The sequence below is a fragment of the Panthera tigris genome, chromosome C1 (genome assembly GCF_018350195.1).
Source record: "Panthera tigris isolate Pti1 chromosome C1, P.tigris_Pti1_mat1.1, whole genome shotgun sequence".
Taxonomy (NCBI): domain Eukaryota; kingdom Metazoa; phylum Chordata; class Mammalia; order Carnivora; family Felidae; genus Panthera; species Panthera tigris.
Window position 1 is genome coordinate 3,852,431 of NC_056667.1, and position 25,479 is coordinate 3,877,909.

A 25,479-nucleotide genomic window follows, 5' to 3' on the forward strand; every position below is an offset into this window, starting at 1 on the left:
ACAGCAGAAGACACAGAAGCTTCACTTAAGAACGTCTTTGGTTGGGGGGCCTGGGGGACTCAGTCGGTTGAGCGGCCGGCCGACTTCGGTTCAGGTCATGATCTCGCAGTTCGCGAGTTTGAGCCCCACATAGGGCTCTGTGCTGACTGCTCAGAGCCTGGAACCTGCTTCGGATTCTGTGTCTCCCTCTCTCTCTGCCCCTCCCCGCTCACGCTCTGTCTCTCTCTCTCTCTCTCAGAAATAAAAATGTTAAAAAATTTTTTTTTAAATTTTTTTAAATGTCTTTGGTAAAGCTGTCAAAACCACCACTTCTTGGCCCTTGAGTACACACATTTCTAATATTTTGTGATGATGTGGGAAATCCACAAAAAAGCCCTTCTGCTACAAAATGAAGGGTGATGGTTGGCTCGGGGTCAGCTGGGCATGATCTGTGCACCGTGCGGGGGACCAGCTGCTTCTGTCACTCAGCAGCACCGTTTTTACTAAAAGACCAGCTCAGAGACAAACCGTGCTCATTTGAACTTGGGCACCTTGCAGACAGACAGACGTGAACAAAATGAGTCTGTCACTTCAAGGAAAACTTGTAAGAATTGAGCTTTCAGGCAAAAATCAGAATCGGGGAAATCGGTATCCTCCCCCGGGAACCTGACAGCTTCCAGCTCCTTGAAGGTTTTCCTGAGATGGATGGTGACGGTAAGGAAAGGGATCTTTTGAAACTGTAGGATTAAATCTGCGCTGTTTAGAAGAGGAGCCTACCTTAGAACCAGTATTCTCCTAGCGTGCAGGGCCTAACGATATAAAAGCCTGCACGTGTAAAAGACCCACCCAAAGTACAGGACAGACCAAAGGACTGTAAGTACCAGAGTATGACAAGTTCACTGGCAGAGTGTCAAACTCTACTTGGCAACAAACGTTCAAGAAACTACCACTTTTTGGGGCGCCTGGGTGGCTCAGTTGGTTAAGCGTCCGACTTCAGCTCAGGTCACGATCTCACGGTCTGTGAGTTCGAGCCCCGCGTCGGGCTCTGGGCTGATGGCTCAGAGCCTGGAGCCTGCTTCTGATTCTCTCCTCTCTCTCTCTCTCTCTCTCTCTCTCTGCCCCTTCCCTGCTCAAACTCTGTCTCTGTCTCTCAAAAACTAAAATAACACATTAAAAAATTGTCTCTTGGGGCGCCTGGGTGGCTCGGTCGGTTAAGCGTCCAACTTCGGCTCAGGTCATGATCTCACGGTCGTGGGTTCGAGCCCCACGTCGGGCTCTGTGCTGACAGCTCAGAGCCTGGAGCCTGTTTCAGATTCTGTGTCTCCCTCTCTCTGTGACCCTCCCCTGTTCATGCTCTGTCTCTATCTCAAAAATAAATAAACGTTAAAAAAAAATAATAAAAAAAAAAAAAAGAAACTACCACTTTTTGGTGAAGCACCAGAGGAGAACATCCCTAATTTTTACCCAAACACTCCTCCCTTCTGAGTGAGGCCAAGTTTCTTTCAACGACTGCAACCAAAACAACATAGCTCAACAGGTTCAAAACAGAAATCTGTATGAGACCCAGCTGCCTACTAAGCCAGACGTTAAAAAAAAATTACGAAAATGCAAAACCACCCCTCTTCCTGCTAATTTTTTTGTTCTGGGAAAACAGTTGGCTTTCATAAAAAAAATACACTTCAGGCTAACACGTAACAGGTCTATCGCTATCTTTAAATGAACAATAGCATTGTTGACATTTCTCAGTTTTCATTCCTAACATGGTAAATCCTGGTAGATGTTAAGCTCCTTGGAGTCCTCAACGATTTTGTAAAGCATGAAGGGCTGTTCTAGCGGGACCCAAAGGACGAGGGCTTTTGTGCAGCGTGTGGGGAGCAGAGCCCACAGAGCACAGATGTGACTGGCCTGAGATGCTCTCCCACACCAGAGGGCCCGGGGAACGGAGCCCTGTCCCTCCACGGGAGTGCCCCCCACCCCGGAGTCCCCCACACACACACACAGGCAGGCATCCACCCCAGCATCCAGATCTGGGCGGTTCCCGAGCGGGACAGCATGCATGCATTGGGGTCCTTGTCCTGCGTTACTTTGGTCTGCACGATACCCCGTTTTAAGGAATGACCCTCCCGACCCCATGTGTGGGAAGGCCGCCCACGATTACGGGCAGAGCGCTCTAGTGGCACACTCACAGGTGACATGTGACCCACGGTGTGCAAACCACCATCTCCCCTGGGACTCCAGCCACGGTTCCCTCTCGAGAGGTTGTCTCTGCTCAGAAGACAGGAGCTGCCCAAGCCAGCCGGGAGCCCCAGGGGCCGCCTGCCGCTCCAGGGAGAGCCCGAGGTCAAGGCCAGCCCAGGGGAGACTGGCAGAGATGGGGGTGGGGAGGACCCAGACCTCCAGGTGGAGACAGGCTGACGGAAGACAGCCCCACTCCCACCGGAGCTGAGTTGCCAGGAAAAGCCCTTGAAGGCTTTCCGTGCTAAAGAATTGCCCCCAAAGCTGTCCCTGTCCTAATCCCCAGAACCTGAGAAATGTGTGACTTCACATGGCAAGAGGGACTTTGGGGGCATGATTAATTAAGCTAAGGACCTTCAGGTGAGGAAAGTGCCCTGGACTCCATAGGCGGGCCTGGTGGGGGACCCAAGAGGGTCAGAGGGAAGCTCAGGTGACCACAAAGCAAAGCAGATCCTCCCCCACAGCCCTGCCCACACCTCGACTTCGGCCCAGTGAGACGGACCGTGGACTTCCGACCTCCAGAACCGAAAGAGAAGAACTCTGTGTCGTCCTGAGCCACCCAGCACGTGGTACCATTACAAAAGCCACAGGACACACAGGTGCATTTCTGAGCAGCAGAGGCCTGACACCCAGCAGGAGGGCCACCTGCCCAAGAGACCTTCTGGGAGGCTCCCAGGGCCAGCTGCTGGGCTTCCCGCGGGCACGGCTGCCACCTGCCCTGTACTGGCCAGCCACCTGCATAAAGGGATCTATTTTCCCGTGTCCTTGGTACCTGGCTCATCATCAGAACTCAAAAAATTTTCATAAAATCTAATTGAAGTCTCAATAAAGTTGACTCCCAAGCATTTTTTTTTTTTTTTTTTTTTTTAGGGAAAACGTCTCCCCGTGCACTTGTTATAAAACTGGGACATTGGGGCGCCTGGGTGGCTCAGTCGGTTAAGCGGCCAACTTCAGCTCAAGTCATGATCTCACAGTCTGTGAGTTCAAGCACCGCGTCAGGCTCTGTGCTGACAGCTCAGAGCCTGGAGCCTGTTTCAGATTCTGTGTCTCCCTCTCTCTCTGACCCTCCCCCATTCATACTCTGTCTCTCTCTGTCTCAAAAATAATAAATAAATGTTAAAAAAAAATTTTTTTTTAAAACCGGGACATTAATTCATACCAAGCGAGCGCCGCGGCAGCCTGAAGCTCGCCGTGTAGGAAGGCCTTCCTGCCTCAGGTAAAGCATCGCCTCTGAATGGGGCCTCTGCACGCTGCCTGTAGTGTCTGCCCAGCTCTGGGGCCGTGCCCCCCTTGCAGGCCACTGAAGACCCTGCCCACTTGGCCCAGATTCCTGACCGGGCACCTCCTTCCCCTCCTGCCGGCGACCGCACTTGGCCGGCAGCTGCTGAGGAACACTCGAGTTCTGGTCCACCTGGCAGGGAACGCGCATCCACGGGAGTGCCCCCGGCACAGCAGGACCCACACCAGGCAGAAAGGCATCTGCTCTGAAGGGAACAGCCACCCAACCAAAACAGTGAGCTGGGCAGGTGGAGGTAGACAGCAACAGTCCGAGTGGTTGGTGGAGGGAGAGAGGACACTGGAGACACAGGCTCCTGGGGGTGGAGACCAGGCAGGCACAGAACTCTCCCCTTCCTCCCAACCCCCACAGAACAGCTGCCACCTGACCCTCCCCCACTCCACCACCCCGCTGCCTTTGCTACAGTCCCTCATAGATACCATGACCTCTCTCTGCTCCCCTCAACACACATACACAAGGCCCCTAGAAAACCCACACACATCCTTAGAAGTCAGATCCAATGCCATTTCCGCAGGGTGAGCACCCCCCAGCCCCCTCCAGTGGCTCCCCCACAAGGGAGCCTGTCACAGAAGTCACCAGGCTCCCTCTCTTGTCCTGCAAGACTGAGCTCAGTGAGGTCAGGGCTAGGTCCTCGGTGAAAATCTTTCCAATGATGAAGTATAATTAAATTGTGCCATGCAGGAATCAAGACGGCTACAGAGGAAAGACAGAAGGACCTCTGGGGTTGGGGGAAACAATAAAGAGAAAACGTCGAGGGCTCCATGCTTTGAGCCTAGGGAAAGGGCTCTCTGGGGGAAAAACCATACAAGAAAACGCACCAGTTTTCACGAGTTCCCACAGTGAGCTGGGCGCTCTCAAGCCTTTCCAAGTGTGTTATTCCAGCAACTGTGTAGATAAATATCACTGATGAGGACGGTGAGACTCAGGTTAAAGGGCCAGGCCAAAGTCACACAGCTGGTCGTATATGACCATTACAATCGAAGCCAATGAGACACCAGCCGAGGACCCAGGCTTACCCCCACTGCCCTCAGGCTTCAGGGAAGTCTCCTGCCCTCCCTGCATCTGTCTCCCACCTGTAAGATGAGAGGGCTGGGAGGTTTCCTAGAGGGCTCTGCTTCTGCTCACCTATTCCGTTCCAGTGCATGCAATGGTGAAGACCCGCCAAGTGCCCTGTTGTTAAGAATCTAAAAATCCGGGGCACCTGGGTGGCTCAGTCAGTTGAGCATCTGATTCTTGATTTCAGCTCAGGTCATGATCTCGCAGTTCGTGAGTTTGAACCCCATGTCCGGGCACCGACAGCATGGAGCCTGCTTGGGATTCTCTCTCTGCCCCTCCCCCACTCTGTCTCTCTGTCTGTCTCTCTCTCAAAAATAAACTTAAAAAAAAAAAAGAATCTAAAAATCCAGTGGGAGCAAGAGTGAGCAGCACACAGAAGATGAGCCTAATCAAGTCTCTGTTTTTGTTGGGGAGAGGGGGGTGAGGGGACAGAAAGAAAAGGGGGCTTGGGCGCTGAACAGGGTAAGCTGGGACAGAGTTTCCCGATGGTTCACCAGAGAAAGACGGGCAGGAGCCACGAGGTGCTGTGCAGGCAGAGGGAAGCTTCTTTCCAAGAAGTGAACAAGATTTGGGGTGCCTGAGACCAAAAAGCTTTGGCAAGGTTTTCTGGGAGCAAGTGAGGTCTAGTTAAGCGCTGCCTTGAATTTGCTCATTCAAGCAATCTTCTTTGCATACCTACCACGCGCCAGGGCCTGGAGACACCGCCCTGAAGGTAGCAGACCAGCTCCCTGCCCTCACCGGATGGATCTGGTGTGAAGCAGAATGACAGGAGGTAAGTCAGCACACAACGAAGGCAGGGTGTGATCTATGAAAATGACAGAGGTGCTGAGGGTGCAGCGAGCTGGGATGGAGACTGGGTTGGAAGTGGAGCCGGCTGTCCACAATCACAGGACGCTCGCAACACGCAACACGGAGACCCAACCGCTCTGAGAATGCAGCGGTCTTCTACGGAGACAGGCGGTGGAGACATGTGCACAGGTGGGGCCTCTGACTCATTAGGAGCGCTTAGGAGAAGCAAGCATGCGGGAGGGGCCCAGGTGGTCAGCTCTTAAGTCGGTCAGGAAGTCAGCGACACGGACAGCGGAAGGGAAGGCAGGACCAGCAGGGCAGACAGAACCTCCCGCAAGAGCCAGAGTCTCGCAATCTCCGCTGGGCGGCGGCTCTGGGATGCGCCAGCAGGGGATGAGGGCCCGACCCGGGAACAAACACCCTGCAGGAGTCCCCCACTGCTGTCCGGCCGGGAAAGGGCAGCGGAACGCCGAGTGCAGTGGGCCTACGTCCATCAGGGTCTCAGCAAAGCCCAGGTCGTCCGCACCGCGCTCTCGTCTTAAGCCGAGCGGCTGCTGACGGACGCCAGGGCCAAGGGCAGAGGGCGCGCAGGGTGAGCCCCAAGGAGCCCCACTGGAACCCCGGGCCGCACCAAGGGTCAAGACAGGGGGTGGGATGCCACTGACGCGGGCTCCCTGTCCCCGCGGAGGGACTCACGGAGCACCCCTAGCCCGGGCCCCAGCCCGCTCCGCCGCCCGCAGCGCCCCGGGCCCCGTCCAACCTCCCCCGCGGCGCCAGCCAGCGTGGTTCCGCCCGCCGCGGACTGCGTTACCTAGGAGACGGGCCCGCCGCCCGCCGCGCCGAGGCCCAAGCTGTTGAGGAAGTGCCCCCACGACCGACCCAGAGCCCCGCCGGTGCCCTCGGGAGCCCGCCGGAGCCGCAGGCCTAGAGGACAGAGGACCCGCAGAGGGTCGCCCCGTCCGCCACCACCGCGGGAGTAGCCTCGGCAGGCGGCGCGCCGCGCGCTCGCGCCCGGAGCCCGCCCCGCGTCAGCGTTGCTGGCAGGCCCGAGGGACCAATCAGAGCCCCAGTCCAGGAGCTCCGCTCCCGTAGCGCCAGCCAATCGGCGCAGCCGCGGGCCCGTCCTGATTTGCATGGCCGACGACCCCTTCAGCCAATTGGAATATGACTGGCGTGAAGTCCAACCAATGAGAAGACAGTAGAGGCGTGGCCCAGGGCGTCCCACGAGGTGAGGATGCTGCAGGCGGAACCTGGCCGAGCGAGCGGGATTCGGGGGCGCTAAAGTCGCCGGGGCAGGGCGGGAAGGAAGATCCGGAGCGGGGCACAGGATTCGGAGCTGGAGCCCCCAGGTGAGTGCAGGGGGACCCCGGCGGGCCGCGCTGGCCACCGCCGTGCGCCGGGAGAGCAGCGGCGGGCACCCGCGAGGCCCGCGCTGATTCTCCATCTCCTCTTCCACAGCGCGTCCCCGCGCCCGCCTCCGTCCTCACCTCCTCTCCAGCCGGCTCACCTCCTTCTCCATCATCTCCCTTCCCCCCATCCCGCCCGACCTTTCAGCTCCCATCCCCGACCCCTGCCCCAAACTTCATCCCTCCCCTCGTCCGGGTGCCCTCCTCCCCACCTCTGCCCCCTCTGCCCCCTCCCCTTCCTGCAGCCTCGCCTCCCCCTGCCCCCAGCCTTCCTTCCCATCCCTTCCCGCGGCCTCTGCGCAGCCCCATCCGAGCGCGCCTGGCCACGGACCTCCCTATCTCTCCTCCTTATTGCTTCTGAAGGCTCATCCTGCCTCTCTCTCCCGATCCTTGTCCCCATCCTCCCATCCGGTCTGCTCCCAGCCCCTACATCTCTCCCAGTGGGCGCTCTCCCCCCACCTTGCAGGTCCCCAGGTCCTTGGCACTTCCTTCCTGCACCAGTTCCTCGGGCTACCTACACACCCAACCCCACCCCACCCCACTCCACCCCGTGCCTAAGCCCCTTCCCCATCTTCAGCTTCTCTTCTTTCCCTACCTCCCTACCTGCTGCTGCTCCCGCAGGATGCAGAGACCCAGAAGCTGCACCGTTTCGTGCTGCGGTAGCAGCAGCCAGAGTACCTGCCCACCTTGCCACCCTCCCACCCAGTCACACCCTGGCTCCGCTCCTCCTGGCGCTTATCCTGGGGGATCCCGTGGGGGGACTGCGCTTCACCTAGAGCATCCTGGGGGGCTCCAGGTGGGAAGCCCCTTAGCACCCTTTCCTGCCTTCCTCCCTGGCCACCATCTCCCTCCCCACCCCACCCCCACTTTCCTGCTCAGCCTCACTTTGTGATTCAGCATTTTCGGGGTTGGTAACTTTCTTTGCCTCCTGGCCTGACAGAACTCGGCTGCGGGGCTGAAGGCTGGGGGTCTTGACCCTGCAGTTAGTTACAAGGGCCACCTTAGGAAAGAAACCCGAGCTGCCTGGTGGGGACATGGGTGGGGAGCAGGGGACCCGCCAGTGGGGGCTGCCTTCTCTCCCCCTCATTTGTCTGTCCTGTGTTGAACCGCATCCAAGGGGAGATGACATAAGTAATAGCTCTTGGGGAAATGGGCTATTAGCATTTATGGAAATTAATACATCCACATCCGAGGAGTGAGAACACCAAGTTCAGGCCACAGCTGTCCCAGGGTCTGTCGTTTCGGGGTTTCTTCTTTCTCTGCAACTTCTCCTCCCCCTCAAAAATGCCATCCCCCTTCCAGTGCCAAGAGCAAGCTCCCACTCTGCTAACACATTGCAGGGTTGGGGGACCTGCGTGTGGAGAGTCCCATCTGCCCTCCTGGTTGTTGCTTGGAAAAGCATCCACCTGCAGAGCCAGGCTTATGTGCAGTTCCTGGGCTCCTGCCCATGTGCTGCCTCAGTGAGGGGCCCAGAGGGCATTGGCTCTCCAGGTTGCGTCCATGGGAACGCTCCAGATCCACACCCAGCCTCAGTGGCCGTGATGGTGTTTGGGCTGCAGCTCGTTCCTGCCTGGAAAGCAACCCCGGGGGAGGCCTCCCGTATACAACTGAGGTTCAGCTGTTGTGTTTCTCTCTCCCCTGCCAGTTGCCAGACTCTGTAGACACTCCTCGGCACCCCCCCAGGACTGAGCCAGGCCGTGGGGGATGGGAGGGGGTTTATGAAAAACGTGAAACCCAGGTCTTGTGCTCAAAACCCTTTGGGTCTGAATGTGGAGCCTGGTTGGGAAGAATTGGGCACAAAAGGAATTGCACACCACAGGTGTGGCGAAACGGGATACCGCTTCTTGCCTTGCGAGGGTCCCAGCCGGCCGTGCGCTCTGGGAGCCTGAGGGACGAGTGAGCTCCGTGGACGGGGACAGGCTGAGAGGCTGGCTTTCTTTGCCAATGATCTCCAAATGATTCAGGAGGAAGTGAGTGGCACAAGTTTTGATTTGGCAGTTTCCGGTAGGGGCTCAGAGGGAGTGGGGGGGGCGCTCCTCCAGACTTTCTGTTAGTTGGTGCTGGGTCCAAGGCAACCAGGCACCTCAGAGTGGCGAAGGAAGGCCTCCTCTTTGTTGGAACCTGTGTCACGCGTTTCGTTTCCGGGGACTCCGGCTGAAAGCAGCACGTGTTTAGTCCTTGACGACATTCTCAGTGACCTTCATGTCACCAAAGGTCACAGAGAAGAGTGATCTCCTGGAGTCCCTGAATAACAGGGCAGGGCAGTGGCCGCTGCAGGTGGCACTTGGGGAAGACAATCTCTGAAGGTGTGGGGGGCCAGAAACACCGAGCCTCCCTCCATCCCCTCTCCCAGCAGCCAGGGGGTCTCACCTCATAGAGGCGAAAGGTCTTGGCCATCTTCCCCCCCTAAGGGAGTCCACGGAAGCCCAGAGGCAGACTTCTCCAAGGTCACTGAGGGCAGGGGTGGATCCAGACCCTTCACACCCCACTAATGGAAGCCCAGGTCGTCTTCCGCTCTCCCAATCGGAAGAAGCCAGCACCTTGTGATGTGCCCAACCATTGGATTCAGCTGCCCTTTGGTTAGGCCACTCTGAGATGTTGCTGACATGTATAGAGGAAACCAGTGCCCTGGGGTGTGTCTGAGTCACTGGGGAGCTGTTGTGGGGGGCAGGGGGGGGAATGTTATCAACCACAGAGAATTCTAGTGATACCATCCTGCTTGGCCTGGCAGGACCCCAGAGCCAGGGCGCCATGGTTCCAAAGAGGTCATCAAAGAGAAGGCAAGGGGCCAAGGCACCTGGCAAGATGAAAAGAGAGAAGAGTCTTAGGTCATCCTGGGCCTGCACTTTGGACCTTGCTCTGTGACAGATCTTTGTAAATCACCCTACAAGGTGGGCTGGTTAGCCAGGATGGGGAAACTGGGGCACAGAAGGGTAGAAAGACTGACCCAGCCTCCTATCTCCTAAGGAAACCTTGATTCTGTTCCTGCTGTGCCAAGACTCTGAGACAGGTACCACCCCTCCCCCTTCCCAGCAAGCTCCGGAAATGCCGGAAATCCCCGCCGTCCCCCCACCCCCACCCCGTGTGCCGCACACACACAGATGGGTCTCAGATCCACAGCAGGGTCACGGTTCAATCCCAGCTCCCAAGGGACATGGAAACCCACCCTTTTCACAAAGGGGAGCCTAACACACTCTGCCCTCCATTCACTCCAGGTCCTGCCTTTCTCTGGAGCACTCTGTGAACAGAGGTGGTCCTTGGCCGACCTCTCTTGGCTCAGCCACTTCAGGGGAGGAAGAGGGAACAGGGCCTCCCCAGGAGAGAGAGCACCCCTGGGACCAGATGGTGACCCACCTGGTCATACTGTCTCTGTGGGGTAGCTTGAGGCTTCCGTTCAGCCTGCCCTTGGCAGGTAGGAAGGAGAGTCTCCCTGCCGGGTGGGTGTGAACAGCTGCCGTGTCTTCTTACACTTTACCACTTCCTGTGGGGCTCAGCTGAGAGCTGGCCTCCCTCTCCCTGTATCTCCAGGATGAGCTCTGGGCCCAGTGCCCCCCAGCCATGAGGGTGCCCCACAGCCACACCCAGCTTTCTAACTCATCGCCCCACAGGATGTGGTCTCAGGAGGCTCTCCCTGCTCTGCCAAATCATCGCCACGTACTTAACCCTGGAGACCTTGGCATGCGTGCGGGCTTGTGTGTGTCCCTCGTAGCACAGCCAGTCCCCCAACACCTGTCTTGCCCACATCCCTGGCCCCTGCCTCCCTTGCCCTCCCCCTTGCAGCCAGCCTGCTTCTCTCTCACCCCAGCACACAGGCACCTGCAGAGTTGGCTCTCGATGTCTTGTGGGGCACAGATAAAATAAGATTGGGGCAAGAGAAGAAGCGGAAAGGGGGGACTATCTCCTCCAGCTTCATACCCATGCTGCAGACTCAGTTTGGTCATTTTCTCCACGGAGATCTTGGGCCCTGGCTGCTGGGCAGTCATCTTCCTGGAGGCTGAAAGCTAGGCAATGCCCTACTTCTCAGATCCCTGCCCCGAGTTCAAGACAGAGCAGCAAAGTGTTTGTCACTAGGCCAGTTTCTCCAGTAAACGAGCACATAAATACCGAGCACATAAAGACCCCTAAATACCAGGTCTTGTCCACAGGGCCCTCGGTCACCAGTCTGGCCCGTGGACCCTGGTGGGAAGTTAGCTCCGCATCTCCCTCAGTCTCTGGCTCTCGCCTTCTCAGCCATCTGGCTTCACTCTCTTTCCGGACTGGCAAAACGAGACTATGTGAGTAAAAGCATAGGGACGATACATGTCTCCTAGCAGGGTGTCCGGTCAACATCGGCTACCCTGCCACCTTCCACTTCTAGTCACAGACGGGGTCCAAATGATCGCCCTACCTGGAGCCCAGGGGGCTCCCTGGAAGGCTTGAGCAGTGACTCGGGTCCCCTTTTGAGTGACTTCATGATCCCCCCCCAGGGCTGCTCAGAACGGGCCCAGCCGGCCACTTCCATGGGGAGGGGGTGCGGTCCCGTTGCCATTGCAGAGAAGAGCCTCTCTGTGAATGGAGGGACGCACCTCGCCCTGTCCTCCCTTACCTCAGGCCTCCTGGATGGCCAGGCCAGTCTGCCCGGCGCCTGTCTGCACGCCCGCCCACCCTTGCAGTGGGCACTGGGGGGGCTGCTGAGCCGCTGTCTGAGCGTACCCACTCCCCTTCACCGCGGCATGTTTCCATGTTCCCTCGGCAGCTGGGGGATCCTTCGGAGCAAACTCCAGCCCTGATACCCACAAGCTGTCAAATGCAGCCAAGGGCAGAAGGATCTAGAATTCTGCCTGCGAGCCATGCTTTCCTGAACGCTCTGTGGTGGCAGGGCCTCCCTGGGAACAGTGCCCTTCCCGCCCCTTCTAGATGGAAGAAAATCGGCTATACTAGAAGGCACGAGCAAGGAGATTCTGATTCTCCAGCTTCACTGGTAGCTGTGCACACAGTGTGACTGCAGAGCGGGGAAGCAGGGGGCTCCGGGGGTCCCAGGGCTCCAGACGTGCCAAGGGCCATGGGCGCACACGCCAGAACCGCAGGGAGGGGCACCCGAAAACAGTCCCCCGAGGGTCCTGATGAGGCTCCATCTTTCGCCAGCACTGGTCCAGGGGTTCTGAGACCTCACTTTGAGAGACACTCCCAGCTTGTTGTGTTTATCGGTGAACTTGCGGCTCTCGCTTCTCCCTAAGGCAGCTCACAGGGAAGCTTCGGTCATTGGAGGCTCCGATGCCAAGGGCACCCTGGGGCTTCCTCGAGTCTCAGGAATGCGTGAAGCCCACTTCTCCAGGAGTGACCTGCTACACCTGTGTCATCTGTGACCTCAAATCCTGCTTTTATCTTGACAAGCGTGACAGGGTGTCATTGTCAGTAGCGTCGTGGTCCTCTCGGCATGTTGGTTGGTTGGGGATGCCGACGGTCCGTGCACTTGTCTGATGGAAGCCAGGCTCTACAGAGGAGTGGGCTCTGTCCCTCTGGTCTCACCCTGTGGCATCTCGCCTCCCCCATCTTGGTAGCCTGTCTCCCACCTCTGCTCCTGGCTTCTTCTCCCCGTCCCCCCAGCCCCGGGGGTATTGCGTTTTCCCTCTCAATGAGAAGAAGGTATTTTTAGTCACCCTGGCCAGGCGGTGTTCAGGTGTCAGGGACAGGAGGCCCGGAGCCATCTCCGTCCCTTTGCTCCTACAAAGGACACATGATACCCAGAACAGAATTGCAAATCCCAACCCAAAACGGCCACCTTTCTTCAGGGCCACAGGCAAGCTTTGACTTTCCTGGAGCAGCAGACCCCTCCCCGTTTACACCTGTTGGAGAAGGGAGCCAGGGGTGACTGGGGAGGTGGGGGGGGAGTAGGGGGTCCCAGCTGCCCCGGCCAGGGCACTTTGGAGGCACCGGGTTGCCCCCTCACTGTGCTTCCCCTTCATGCTGAAAGATGGGTTTAGGAGAGGCCACCAGGGTGCGTGGGGCATCTGCTGGGGGACGTGCACCCACTGTCCTAACAAAAGGATTTGTTTGGATGAGATGCGTCAACCATCCCAGGCCTGATGTCACAGCCCGAGCAGCTGTGCTTGCCTGTAGGAGATGTCGTGCTCCCAACCCCAGCTCTGTGCAGGTACGGCCTGTGCCGGGAAGTTACCCGTTCCTTCGCTGTCCCAAAAAGGTGTGGATGAGGCCACATCGGCTGGGGGAGAAGATGTGGGGTCCGGGACACGTGGGTGCCCCTTGGGCCACAACAGAAGTGTCTTCAGGCCGGGCAGGTGCCACCAGACAGCGTGCATCCTATGTGGTCAGGAAGAGACGTGAGGCTGAAGCCAGAGTGTCAGGGGGACATAGGACGGGGCACCATTCTGGGCAGGGAGAGCTGCATACAGAAAGATCAGGGACGGGGTGCCCGGGGGGCTCAGTTGGTTAAGTGCCCGGCTCTCATTTTCCACTCAGGTCATGATCTCACGGTTCATGAGTTCAAGCCCCACATCAGGCTCTGGGCTGACAGTACAGAGCCTGCTTGGGGTTGTCTCTCTCTCCCTCTCTCTCTGCGCCGCCCCCCCCCCCCCCACTCACTCACTCTCTTTCAAAATAAATAAACTTAAAAAGTGCAGGGACAGCAAGAGGTACTGGCATGACCTCAGGGAAAGGACACTGGGCCAAAGGAGGAAGCGTCTAGGGGGCTGCTCATCTTTAGAAGATGTTTCCTGCCTCTTCTGTGGGGCTGAGCTGGGTCATTCATACAGCGTGGGGAGACGGAAGCTGACCAGGTCCCATGAGCGCCCCCAGCCCTGCCTTGAGGGTCCCTCAGGTACTACCACCTTCCCAAACACGCACATTCACACAGCCCAGGCTGCATCTCACCCATGCTTAGAAGGTTCTGGCGAAGCCCACAGAGTGCCCCTGGGAGGGCTGCAGAAAAGAGGGTTTCTCCCTACCCTCCTGCAGGCTGGTAACCATGGTAACCGCTGGAGGTGCCCAGCCACCTGCTGGGCTGTATGGGTGTGAGGGCCTGGCTGGGCCCCATGGTATGCCCACGTGGGTCCCAGGGTAGCAGCCCGTGTGAACAGTAGGAGAGGGGGCGGCAGGTGCAGCCCAGGCTCTCACCCAGCACTCTGCACGCAAAGGCATCACAAGCCAGGGGGCCCTTCCCCCAGCCCCTCACAGAGACGAGGGCACCTGTCCCCCCGCTCGGGCAGAATCCCTGGTCTCTAACACAGCCCCAGTGTGAGCAGGCACTTTGACTAATACAGGGCTTTATTTCACTCGGCATTGCTTCTCCAGCCAGTGGGCGTCAGCAAAGTCCCTTCAGGCCCCTCAGTCTGGTGCCCTGTAGTCCAGCGGCCCCATTTTAGGAAGAAGGAACCAAGGCTCGGGGGGGATTCCTACCTGTTGGCTCCTGACCGCTGACCTGTGTTGGGTCCCTGAGCCGCCTCGCTAGCCTCCTGTATGCCTCTGCACTCCATAGTGGCCACTGTGGCTGGTGTCTGGGCCCTCCTAGACCGTGTGCCCGCGAGGACAGGGCATGTCTGTGTCATCACCGCTGCAGCCCCCGGCTCAGCCCTCAGGGGGGACGTGCCAGAAGCAGGCTGTCAGCGACCGTCAGGAACGGTGGACACTCCCAGAAGGCAGGGCAGGGTGGACAATGGCACGTGGAGGTCCCGTTCGCCCAGCTGGAGGCACCCTCTGCCGAGCTGGGCACAGGTGCAAAAGCGTGGCCCATGGACCTAGAACGGTCAGAGAAGGGAACCCTCTGGGCAGAAACTGAACCTGTGCCATGGTCCCTGGGACCCCGCTCCATGCATTGGACCGTCCTTAGAGGAGGGGCCCACCCATCATGGGGGCTACTCTTGCAACCCCAGCCCAGGCCTTCCCGCTTCCTGAGCCAGACAGCCTGTGCCTCGTTCTCCAGGGAAATGCTCGTTTCCCTCTATGTGTTGGTGAAATTGCCTGGTGCCAGGGCATCGCCCCCCACTCCCCCCACACGGGCCCCAAGCGCACTCGCCTGCCCCGGGCTGACCTCAGTCTCCCGAGTGCCCACAGTCCCTTGAAGCAGCACATTCCGTGCCTCGGAGGCCAGACTCACCACCCGACTCCCTCACGGCGTCCGTGCCCAGGGCTCAGAGCTGCAGAGACAGGTAAATGCCACCGTCCAGATGAGTCCGTGAGTTCCCCGTGGCTCAGGAATGAAGTCGCGCCTCCCGCCCTGGCACTGCCCTCCACCAGGACTGCTTTTGGGGCTCCCCTTCTGCCCACTCCTCCACCCCAGGAACCTCCAGAGGCCCCACTTGGAGGAGCTGAGCTGCAGCACACTCCCCACCTCATGGGCTCTGGGTCCTTAAGCTGAAACCATGGGACCAAGCCTGGGCTCCCTGGGGGCGGGCAGAGGCCACCCCCACTGCAGGCTCCCTCGTTTCTTCTCCCCCATACTGGCTACCAGCCAGCAGATCCTCCCCCGAAGTGTCTTACCCGCCACCGGATCCAGGGCACGATCCTGGCACACCCTGAACACCAGGCAGTGCCCCAGGGGGGGTCAGGGCAGCCACGGCCTCTGGGTCTGGCACCCAGCCAGAGACAGTGGCACGTGGGGACTGAACCTGCGTGCTGAGACAGCTGCGGTCCTGGGGCCAGCAGCACCGGCTGATGGCCACAGCCTCCCTGCCGCCTGGCGTGTGAACCAACGGCCTCTGTCCTGCAGCCCCTCAGCCTCCCGGAACAGACCGCATGTTCAGTGCCCAGCGGCCAGGATGCCCCTCGTGTTTTTACAGCCAAGCCACTTAATTATGCAGAGATAATTCCTCCTAACTGCAGACACTGTCCCAGGGCATCCGGATTGAGTGGTCCCAGGTGGCAGGTAGAGAAGGCCATGGCCCCACCAGCAGATTTGCAGGGGAGCTGAGGGCCCGGCAGTTTGCGGGGGGGGGGGGGGGGGGGGGCAGAACCTGAATAGCTGAACGCCTTTTGTCGTGCTGTGAGAAAGAGCTGGCACTTCATCTGGATGTTGGAAGATGATGTTGATGGTGACATGGGGATGATGGGGATGATGGTGGTGGTGATGGTGATAGTGGGGATGGCGGTGGGGATGGGGGTGATGGTGGGGATAACAGTGGCAATGGGGATGGTGATGGGGAGGATGACGATGGGGATGGCAGTGGGGATGGGGGTGATGGTGGGGAAAACAGTGGTGATGGGGATGGCGATGGTGGTGATGGGGAGGATGACGATGGGGGTGATGGTGGGGATGGCAGTGGCGATGGGGCTGGTGATGGTGGTGATGGGGAGGATGGTGATGGGGGTGATGGGGATGATGGTGGGGATAACAGTGGTGATGGGGATGGCGATGGTGGTGATGGGGAGGACGATAATGGGGGTGATGGTGGGGATGGCAGTGGTGATGGGGGTGATGATGGTGGTGATGGGGAGGAGGATGATGATGGGGTGATGGTGGGGATAACAGTGGGGATGGTGATGGGGATGATGGCGGTGGTAATGGGGATGGTGGTTATGAAGATAGTGATGGTGGTCATGCGATGGGGTTAATGGTGAGGATGATGGCAGCAATGATTGCTGTCACTGTCATTATTTGTACCAGAGCTGCCTTTGTCCAAGAACAGCCCTGCTCTTTGTCAGTCCCCTGGTTAAACCTGGCACGCATTTGCTCTCAATCCTCCAGCCACCCCAGGATTGGGTAATATGATTCTCTGCGCCTCACGGGGGAGAACAGGCACCATGCCTCCCTCGGGTCATGCAACCAGAGGACGGAGCTAGGATATGACCTCAGAGGACTCCCGATCCTGTGTCCCAGACCAACCTCGTGACGGGGCAGGTGCACACCCCTGGCCTCACTCCTGGTCTAGGGTCATCGGGATCCCTGGTCCAGGTCAGCATACAGGGAAACCCCAGGAAGGCGCCGCCCGGCCCCCAGCTGGCCACCCTTGCTCCAGCTCCATTGATGAGGAGGTGAGAACTGGCCCTGGCAGAGCACCACCCCCACCCCCGACCCTGTGGGATTCCCAGGCTGCCACCAGAGCCTTTCCCTGCGTTGTGCACACAGGCCGTCCTCACCAGAAAGGGGACTGAATCTGAAGCAGCAACAGGGTGGCTGGGAAGAGGGGCCCCTCCCCTGTCACCTGTCTGCTTTCCCTTCTGCCAGCGGAGACCTGGGAGCTCTCCACACTCCTCACCCAATTATGGGGGACGCTCACTGCCAGTGACTGCGTTACACCCTATTGGGTTTCCATCATTCACTTAAACATCATTTCCTTAGGGGGTTAGCGGCTGTAGTGAGGTTTGTGTGTGTCTAGGTTTATTTGCTCTCCTGAACCTCTAGGATATATTTAGAAGTAGGATTTCTGGATCCCAGGCTATATAGATCTGTATTACCCCGGTTGTTTCACCAGAAGATGGTGCGGTTGTTTCACCAGAAGATTGTGCCGTGTAGCCCAAAGTAGCAACATCTGAATGGAGTAGCTTCATCGTAGCCTCACCAACAACGGGTATTCTCATTTGAAACTATTTTTCCCTGTGAATTATGATCACCAAGGCACGGCGCCTGGTGACTGTCTTTTGCGTAGCTCTTAATTCAGCAGAGCCTTTAATGGATGTGCTGGGCTAAAGCTGGCTTTCAAATTGCTAGTGTGGTGCTGCATGGGCAAGATATTAATCTTCCATGCCTCCGTCATGTGGTGCTAGGACCGTAATCCTCTTTGAAACCATTTGTTATTTATTCCTACAGCCCCCTGGAGAGCGGGGAGAGCCCCAGGAGGCTGCTCACAGATGCTAATGCAGGGAGAGCTGCAGAAATATCCCTGTAGACTCCCCGCCCCACTCCTGACCAGGGTGTGGAGCTAAGCCAGGGCTGGGGACACGGGGCTCCAGCGCCCCACCCCCCCAGGTGGTCTCCCCTCCCCCAAGAGAAGGCTGTTCCTCTGCCTCCCGTACAGCCTATTGAGATCGCAAGGCTTAAAGGGTTCAGTGGTGGGTATGTCAGTTTCCTAGTGCTCCCAGAACAAATTACCACAAACATGGAGGCTCAAAATAGCCGTATTTACTCTCTCGAAGATCTGAAAGCTAGAAGTCTGAAACCAGGGTGTGGGCAGGGCTCATTCCCTTTGGAGGCCCCAAGGAAGCTCCTGCTCCAGGCCTGTCTCCCAGCCCCTGGTGCTGCCAGTGACGATCCCAGGTTTCTAGATGTGTCATCTGCCCCCACCTTCACATCTCCTTCTTTCTGTGTCTGAATCTTCTCTTCTTACAAAGACACCTGTCACTGGATTAAGGGCTCCCCCCACCCTCCCAATCCAGAGTGACCTCATCACTGGATCCCTACCTTAATTACATCTGCAAAGGCCCTGTTGTCATATAAGATCATACTCTGGAATTAATACTTTGACCTTTTTGGGGGGGGGGGGCGGGTACACACCTCAACCTGCTGCAGTGGGGTTCTGCCCCCGATGTCCACCCGCATCCCCAGTGCCCTACAGAGGGTTCTATGACTTTCTTTCTAGCCTCCTGTTTATTTTCCCCTTGGCGAAGATCACATGTCAGGTGTTGCTGGCTGGGGGTGAGAGTTCACGAGGACCCCGGAGTGGGGGCACGGGGGAGAGGGGGTTGTGTCAAAGGCCCACGGTTACACCAGAACTAGGGCTTCATGCTGTCAAGAATGGGGTCTTCCCCAGCCGCATCTGCGGGCTTACTTGGAAGGCAGAACCCACCCCCCCCTGCCCCCCCGCCAATCAGGTTTGGCTCAGCAGCCCGGAGAGGCTGTGGGAAGCCCAGGCCCTCCTTCTAGAGCTGACCTGAGGGTGACAAGGTGAGCAGGTAAGACAGGGCCCTGTGTCTCATTGACGGTGGATGGGAGGCACTCAGGTAAACCCCCTTTTCAGGATGCCAGCCTGTGAGGGGGCCCTGGATCTGTCAGACATGCTGCTCAGCCAGAATTCTGCTTCTCAGGATCCTGCTTCCCCTCTGCAGCTGGAACCAGGATCTGGCCCCCAACTTCCAAGGGTCACTATCGAGATGCACCTGAGAGTGAGGTTAAGAGCTACCTTCCAGGGATCCGACCCCCACTGTGTGTCACATCGGCACACGGTCGGTGCAGACAGCCAGCCTGGAGCTGCGCCGGGCACTGTGCTAAGCACAAGGGAGGGGGACTGGCTGGACATGATGGCCAGAGTGTCCCAGTGCGGGACTGGCCCAGAGTAGGTGGCTCCGGTCCCCACAGCCCAGGACCAGCCTCCCCACCTCTGATGTTGCTGCAGAAACTCACATCAGTGAGCAAGATGGCAACAGCCGCTGCTCCCCAAGCAGGCTGCACAGGGGGTGGCTTCCTGCAGGGCTCCAGAGGGGAAGAGACCTCAGCCCCACCTGGGGGAGGGCCAGGTGCCCAGGGACTGCTTGGGAACACAAGACAATGCCAGCGTGGCCACTTCATGTGGACAGACTGTGAAATTGCCCATCTGGGAACACCAGGAAGCTGGGGTCCCTCCTCCTCCCGTCCTGGGGTGTAAGCGGTTAAAACGCACCCCTGTGCCGTGAAGCTTGGAGCAGCTCCATCCATCGGTGGATGCCACCTCGGCTCCCTCCTGTGTCAGCTGCTCTGACTGCTGAGTCAGGCTCTGAGACGCAGTAATCAGTGCTCATGGCTGTAACCACGGGCAGAATTGCCTGTTTCCTTCCCGTTCCTGGAACTCTGTTTTCCTGCCTCCGCTCAGTTAGGACTTGAGCCGTTTGTGAGAGATGTTTTCTTTATGGTCTCTTATCATGGATGCCCCCAAAAGAGAGGGGGAAGCCAGGCCCTCCCAAGGACACTGTGCAACACCGTTACTCTTGCCATCGCAGGGGACGGGGCTGGGGGGGGGGGGGGCCTCCGGGCCCCTCCCCTACCTTGAGCAGCCCCTTGATTCATTGATTACCCTGCTGAGAGGTGGTCGCGCCAGCCAGGTCCTCGCAACCCTGCAGCTGCAGCCGCGGCCGAGAGGGGCTGGAGATGCTACGGCCGTGATGGCCATAGGGTGTCCTTAGCTCGGTGCAGCCTGTGGGTTGCCCGGCCACCCCCAAGGGGGCCGCTGCCTCACCCCGGATCCCCACTCTAGCACCGGTGAGGAGGGAATCCTGGAGGGGAGCCATTGAGACCTGCAGGCTTTCTACTTGGCGTGAAGGGCAGGGCTTGGGTTTTGCAAGGGAAATGACCCCCTAGTCTGGTCCTGCTGTAGGAAGCTGCACCCCCCGCCGCCCCCACCCCTTGCAGGACTGCCAGCACCAGGGACAGATCTCCCGTGTTCCCCGTGCATAATCTTTAAGAGCCTCTCCTCTCGGAAGGACCAGATCAGCTGGTCCTGACACCAGAATTGGTGAGAACCCTCCTTGCCCAGCCCCATGATCTCACGCTGCGTGTCACTCCCACCCAGGAGGGGCTGCCCCTTGGGAACTCAGGCCTTGGGCTGCCTCGTGGGGAGATGCCTGTGGCCTCGATCATGGTCTGGCTTCCCCAAGGGAGGCACTGGGGCAGCCCTGCCATTCCTCTGGGAGCGGGTACAGCTGGAGCTGTAGAGACAGGAAATTGGCCTTGGCCAGGGCCCAGAAGGAAGAAAGCAACAGCGCCCCTGGGTGTGCTTCATCCCCAGGGAGGTAGGAGCAGATCCAACCCCCCTCTGCCTCCCTCCAGAAGTGTGGGACACGCTGAGTCTGTTTGAAATGCGCCGTGGCTGAATGTGCACTTCCCCAGAAGACGAGCCCGAGGGTCTAGGTGGCATCGTGTGCTTCTCAAGTCCTTCTGGCCACCCCACACCCCTGTGGGGACCCTGGGCCCTCGGTCTTTACCTTCCCCGTTGGCATCTGCTTTTTAGAGCAGAAGGAGGCTGCCCACGGGGTGGCCTGGGACATCAGTGCCTTCTACACGTGGGAAGGTCAGCACTACCCGTCTGGTCTGCGTGGGGTGGAGTGTCTGGCCTCTGGAAGGCGAGGCCTTTTCCCGGCATCTCTGGGTACCCAAGCACCAGCAGGCTACGGGCCACTTGGCTACTGGGTGGCGTGGGCCCATGTGTGTGCATGTACGTGTGAGTGTGTGTGTGCACGCACATGCACACACCCCTTCAGATCTGCTTTCTGCTTCCCGTGCCTACACCCCCCTCCCCGAGCTTCTCACCAGGGCTGGCCTGGAACACGCCGTCCGCCGGGGCGGTGCAGGGGGCGGGGGGGGGGGGTGGTGTTCTGGTCTCTCCCTAGATTCTCTTGATAAACTTCCTGTAAGATGAGAAACCCCTGACACAGTTTCCCAAAAGGGGATGTAAAATTAGTTTCAAAGGGAAGCGAGAACCGCACGATGTCCTGGAACTCACATTCGCCCTGGGCTTCTGCTGTGGAGTCCACACGCCCTCTCCTGGGACTGCTGGGATGAGATTTTGCCGGGATGTCAGAGACACTCTCTCGCACTCGGCTCTCTGTCTGTCTCTCTTTGGCAAGATTTCCCACGCTTCAGCCACTGGCCAGCCATCTCAGGATTTGGGTTATATACGTGCACACTTTCAGGCCCGTTTCTGCGTTTATATTTTTCCCTTAAGCTTTTTTTTTTTTAAATAAGCTTATTTTGAAATGAATTTTGCTGCCCCTGCAATAAAGAGAAATCCAGCATTACTTGTCATAGTTTGGAGATAACTAGAAAAGAAGTAGGTAGATGTTGGATTCAAGAACTATCTCAAGGGGCACCTGGGTCGCTCAGTTGGATGAGTGTCCAACTTTGGCTCAGGTCATGATCTTACGGTCCATGAGTTCGAGCCCCGCGTCGGGCTCTGTGCTGACAGCTCAGAGCCTGGAGTCTGCTTCAGATTCTGTGTCTCCCTTTCTCTCTGCCCCTACCCTGCTTGCTCTCTCTCTCTTTCAAGAATAAATAAACGTTTAAAAAACATTTTTTTTTTAATCTCAAGTGTGATCAGGACATGCAGACTTTGACTGTCTCTGCCTTAGGGGATGTGGGATGAGCCCTTGCTTGCCTTCTGGAGATTCGGGGGTGTTCCAGTCACCCCATCCCCTAGGTCACAGGCAGGCTACTCATGTTCTCAAGGGCGAGCTGAGGAGTCCCTCCTGCCCCTGCTCTGGTGAATATAAGAGATGGGGAAGCCTTGGGGCATCAGCCCCATATATATATATCCCCTTGTTGGATTTAGGCTCCGGGGCAGAGGGCGCTTATTGGGGAGGGGGTGCCCAGGGGCAGGGCTGGCATTCAAGTGTTGAAGACTTAGACGAGAAAACTATAGGGAGCGTTCTCCAGAAATCATCGTGGATTTGGGGGCAAAATGGCATAAGGTTGTAATTCAGAGTGTTGGCTTTGCAGTTAGGCAGACCTGTCCTAGCTCTTTGCCTCTTAGAGTTGTGTGACTCTAGGTAGGTCTCTAAGAGGACGCAGATGGTACAGGAGTTAGAAATGGAAAGTGCAAGCTGCCTCCCCACCGTTTCCCACCCCCAGGGTAACCCTGAAAATCCTGCGGGGTGACCCGTCTAGGCCTGGGGACCTACCGTTGGACCCTGAGGCTGGTGAAGGCCCCGGCAGATGGGGAGATGTAGTGGTCCCCCGAGGCAACAGCAAGAACAAGGACGGGACTGCCATGGGCACAGGGGCATGAGGGAAGAGGCAAGCAGTTGGCCCCAAGGTCAGGTGTGCCAGAAAAGAGGTACAGACAGGTGGGCCCAAGGTCAGGGGTGCAGGAGGTTCAGAGAGGAGAGAGAAGACTGGAAAAGTAGGCAGGGCTGGCCGTGAGTGGTTCAGCATGCAAAGCTGAGGTGCTTGGACCTGACAGAGAAGGCCCTGGGCAGCCATTGAGGCCTTTAGGGAAAGGCATGATGTGATAGATCCCTGGGTGGGCAGCAGGAACGGGACTCTGGTGACAGGGGAATGACCATAGTCCAGGCAGGCACTCCCAAGGCCAGTGGTGGAAATGGGCAAGAGAGGGAATGTTCCAAGGGACGCTCATGTGGACAGAGCCCACAGAGCTGGGAGTAGGAACCTCTGCTCGGGGCAGAGGGGTGACATGGAGGCACGGCTAGCCGTGGGGCTCATGGTGGCGGCCAGAGCTGAAGCTCGCGGGGTGGGGGTGGGGGGGGAGGGGCAAAGAAGCGTCCTGGAGGGTCGTTCAGGGGAAAGGCTCCACGAGTAGAACACTGGAAGCAAGAGTGCTTGGAGGAAGAGAGGCAGCCTGGGGTGCAGGTGGAGGTGACAGAGTTGGGGAGGTGATGGAGGTGATACAGGCGCAGGGGGCAGAGGTGATGCGGATGTGTGTGCGCGTGTGTATACGTGTGTCTTCACGCCCGTGCACGCGTGCCCCTGAGGCGCCCGGCTCTCCGCACGCTTCAGGAACCCAGCATCGTCCTGCTGGGGGTCCAGACCTGGTGGAGACTCGAGTCCGGCTACAGCCCGAGATGCTGACCAGGGCCCGTGCAGGCTGCACTGTGGCACCGGGCGGCCCCTCGGAGGAGCAGCTGGAAGACGATGTGCTCTCACCCCACCACTCACCACCCTGCTCGGTTCGGCCTCGCGGGGAGTCTGTGTTAACTAGAAGGAAAGCACCGCCCGATCGGAGCAGCAGGACATGCCTCGTGCGTTCAGCCTGTCCTGGCAGGAGGGTCTCCACGGGGAACGAGGCAGCCCCGGTCCCGCCACGGGGGGCTCGCCATCAAGTTGGGAGACAGCCAAGTGAGCAATCACGAGCTCCGAAGGAGAGGCATGCGCTGCCATGTGACAGACGGGTCACTTTGGAGAGAGCGCTCCAGGACACTGCCTCTAGAGATGTGACGTTTGAGCAGGGACACAAAGGAAGAGCGTGCCAGGCAGAGAGACAGCACCTGCAAAGGCCCTGCGGTACAAGAGAAGAAACCGCTCCGGCCAGGGACTGAGGAGCAGGAGAGGACACCACCAGCCTCTCACCTGGATGTCCAGTGGGCAGAAATCAAGAGTGGGACACCCAACCGAGGGAGCCCCCCAGGCGCCCCAGTGGCGCTTCCTCTATCCACCCCACTAAGAGGACACGTTGTACCCCATCCATTCGAAGTCCAACTTCAGGGCAGGACCTTGAAGGCCCAGCCTTTTCTCCGGGACTGCGCAGGTCACCGTGTCCAGGAGAGTGAGGTGTAGCATCTCTGTGCTTTTGTTTTCATCAGGTAGAGGCTCTGCCGGCGTGAGAGGGCAGGTGGCCTCGCGGCGGAGGACGCTCTCCAGGTGCATCGCTCCTCCGCACTAATCAGGAGCATCACAAGCAGGGTTTAAAAATACTATGCTTATTTCATTTCGGTGCAGGAGCGAGAAAGAGAACGTACAGCCTGTATGAGCAACTCACATCAAAAATAAATGAAGCAAAAAGAGTAACCAAAAATAGTACGGCATCGGAGGCAGCAGCCTGTGTCCCTCGGCCAGCTGTCCCCGGCGAGCGGCATCGCAGAGAGCGACCAGGAGGACGGCTTTGCATGCTTATTCCGGAACAGATTAATCAGGCCTGCAATCCGATGATAGATCAGAATTACTAGCAAAGTAAGAGCAGGATAATTACTCGGGGCGCACAGGGCCCCCGTACGTCCTCCCCTCCAGCCCTGCACCCCCGCCAAGCAGCGGGCCAGGGTGCGGCCAGCAGGCAGTGTGGGGTCACCTCTGACCTTCCTGGCAGAATGTTCACACAGGACAGGCCCCAGCCCCCTGCGAAGCAGATGCTGTGGACCTCACGAGGGCCCACACATTTGTCTTGATCTCATGGTGGACGTCGCCTTTATTTTTTTTATGTCATTGATCAGGGTTTTACAAACTACAAGGACCCACTCCAGCCCACCACCTGCTTCTGTAAATAAAGTTTTATTAGAACACAGCCACCCCCGTCCAGTCACACACTGTCTCTGCTGGCTTTCGCACAGCCTTGCTGCCGAGACCACCTGGCCCACAAAGCCTAAAATATTGACGCACTGGCCCTTACCCGCCCAATCTTGGCAGGTCTCCCGCCCTAGATGTTTTTCATCATATGCCTAAGCATCCTAGGCAAGCATCCTGTCCACCTAAAGACAACCATTGGTGACAGGGTTCGGTTTGGGGCTGTGTCTGTGCTGATGTTGATTGGAGCTTTACACGTGTTGCTGGGGGCGAACAAAGAAAAGAAGATTCTGCAATAATTAGGTTTCTCTTGCATCAGGAACATCTTTGGGGCAGGGATACTTGAGCCACACAACTAGACTCAGACCCCTGCCCCCCGGCACGCCCCTGTGAAGGGAGAGCATATGTGCCACCACCTATGGACAGCTACAGCTGTCCCGCTGACCCCCGAGGGCCAGGCAGGGTCCCCACGCCCACCTGCTGGCCTCCCTCCCTGCTCTGTTCCCCAGGCATCGGAGAAGGAGCAGGTAGAACCCTGCTGGGCAGAGCCAGGAGGGACCTCGCTCTTGGGGCTTCCCCTTCCCTGCAACGTTGTCTGGACTGTCCCTCTGGCTTCCGTGAGTCATCGTGGAGCCCTTTCAAACTTCAAGCTGGGCCTGTGGCCCTGCGTCCACCCATTCTGGGGCCTTCTGGGGAGAGGATCCTTTCAACAGACCACAGAGCCAAGTCCTGAATTCAATCAGGTGTTTTGACTTGGCCTTGTCCTGAATGCTTGGGAAAGCTGCACGGCATGTTCCCTGGGGAGGCGTCCCCCAGGAAAGAAATGCAGGGAGCTTTTCAACCGTGAAGGCTCGCATTGCTGCGAAGGC

At 58.2% G+C, this 25,479-nt stretch overlaps 2 protein-coding genes across 11 annotated transcripts in view; one reads left to right on the plus strand and one right to left on the minus strand.

Moving 5' to 3' along the window:
• The window catches only part of NPHP4 (nephrocystin 4), a 111,088-nt gene extending 104,727 nt beyond the window's left edge, over positions 1 to 6,361 (minus strand). For 4 of the 10 annotated variants that reach the window (XM_042995970.1, XM_042995968.1, XM_042995969.1 and 1 more), the window contains exons 1-2: positions 6,168 to 6,359; positions 5,247 to 5,314 (exon numbers count right to left, since the gene is read on the minus strand). The gene's annotated coding sequence lies outside the window, so the exon portion shown is untranslated. Of the gene's footprint in view, positions 1 to 5,242; positions 5,315 to 6,167 lie in introns of all 10 variants that reach the window. The other 6 variants (XM_042995974.1, XM_042995972.1, XM_042995971.1 and 3 more) reach the window with 3 other exon arrangements.
• Positions 6,362 to 6,592: 231 nt separating this feature from the next.
• The window catches only part of KCNAB2 (potassium voltage-gated channel subfamily A regulatory beta subunit 2), an 84,906-nt gene continuing 66,019 nt past the window's right edge, over positions 6,593 to 25,479 (plus strand). The window contains exon 1 of the mRNA XM_042996984.1: positions 6,593 to 6,705. The gene's annotated coding sequence lies outside the window, so the exon portion shown is untranslated. The remainder of the gene's footprint in view (positions 6,706 to 25,479) is intronic.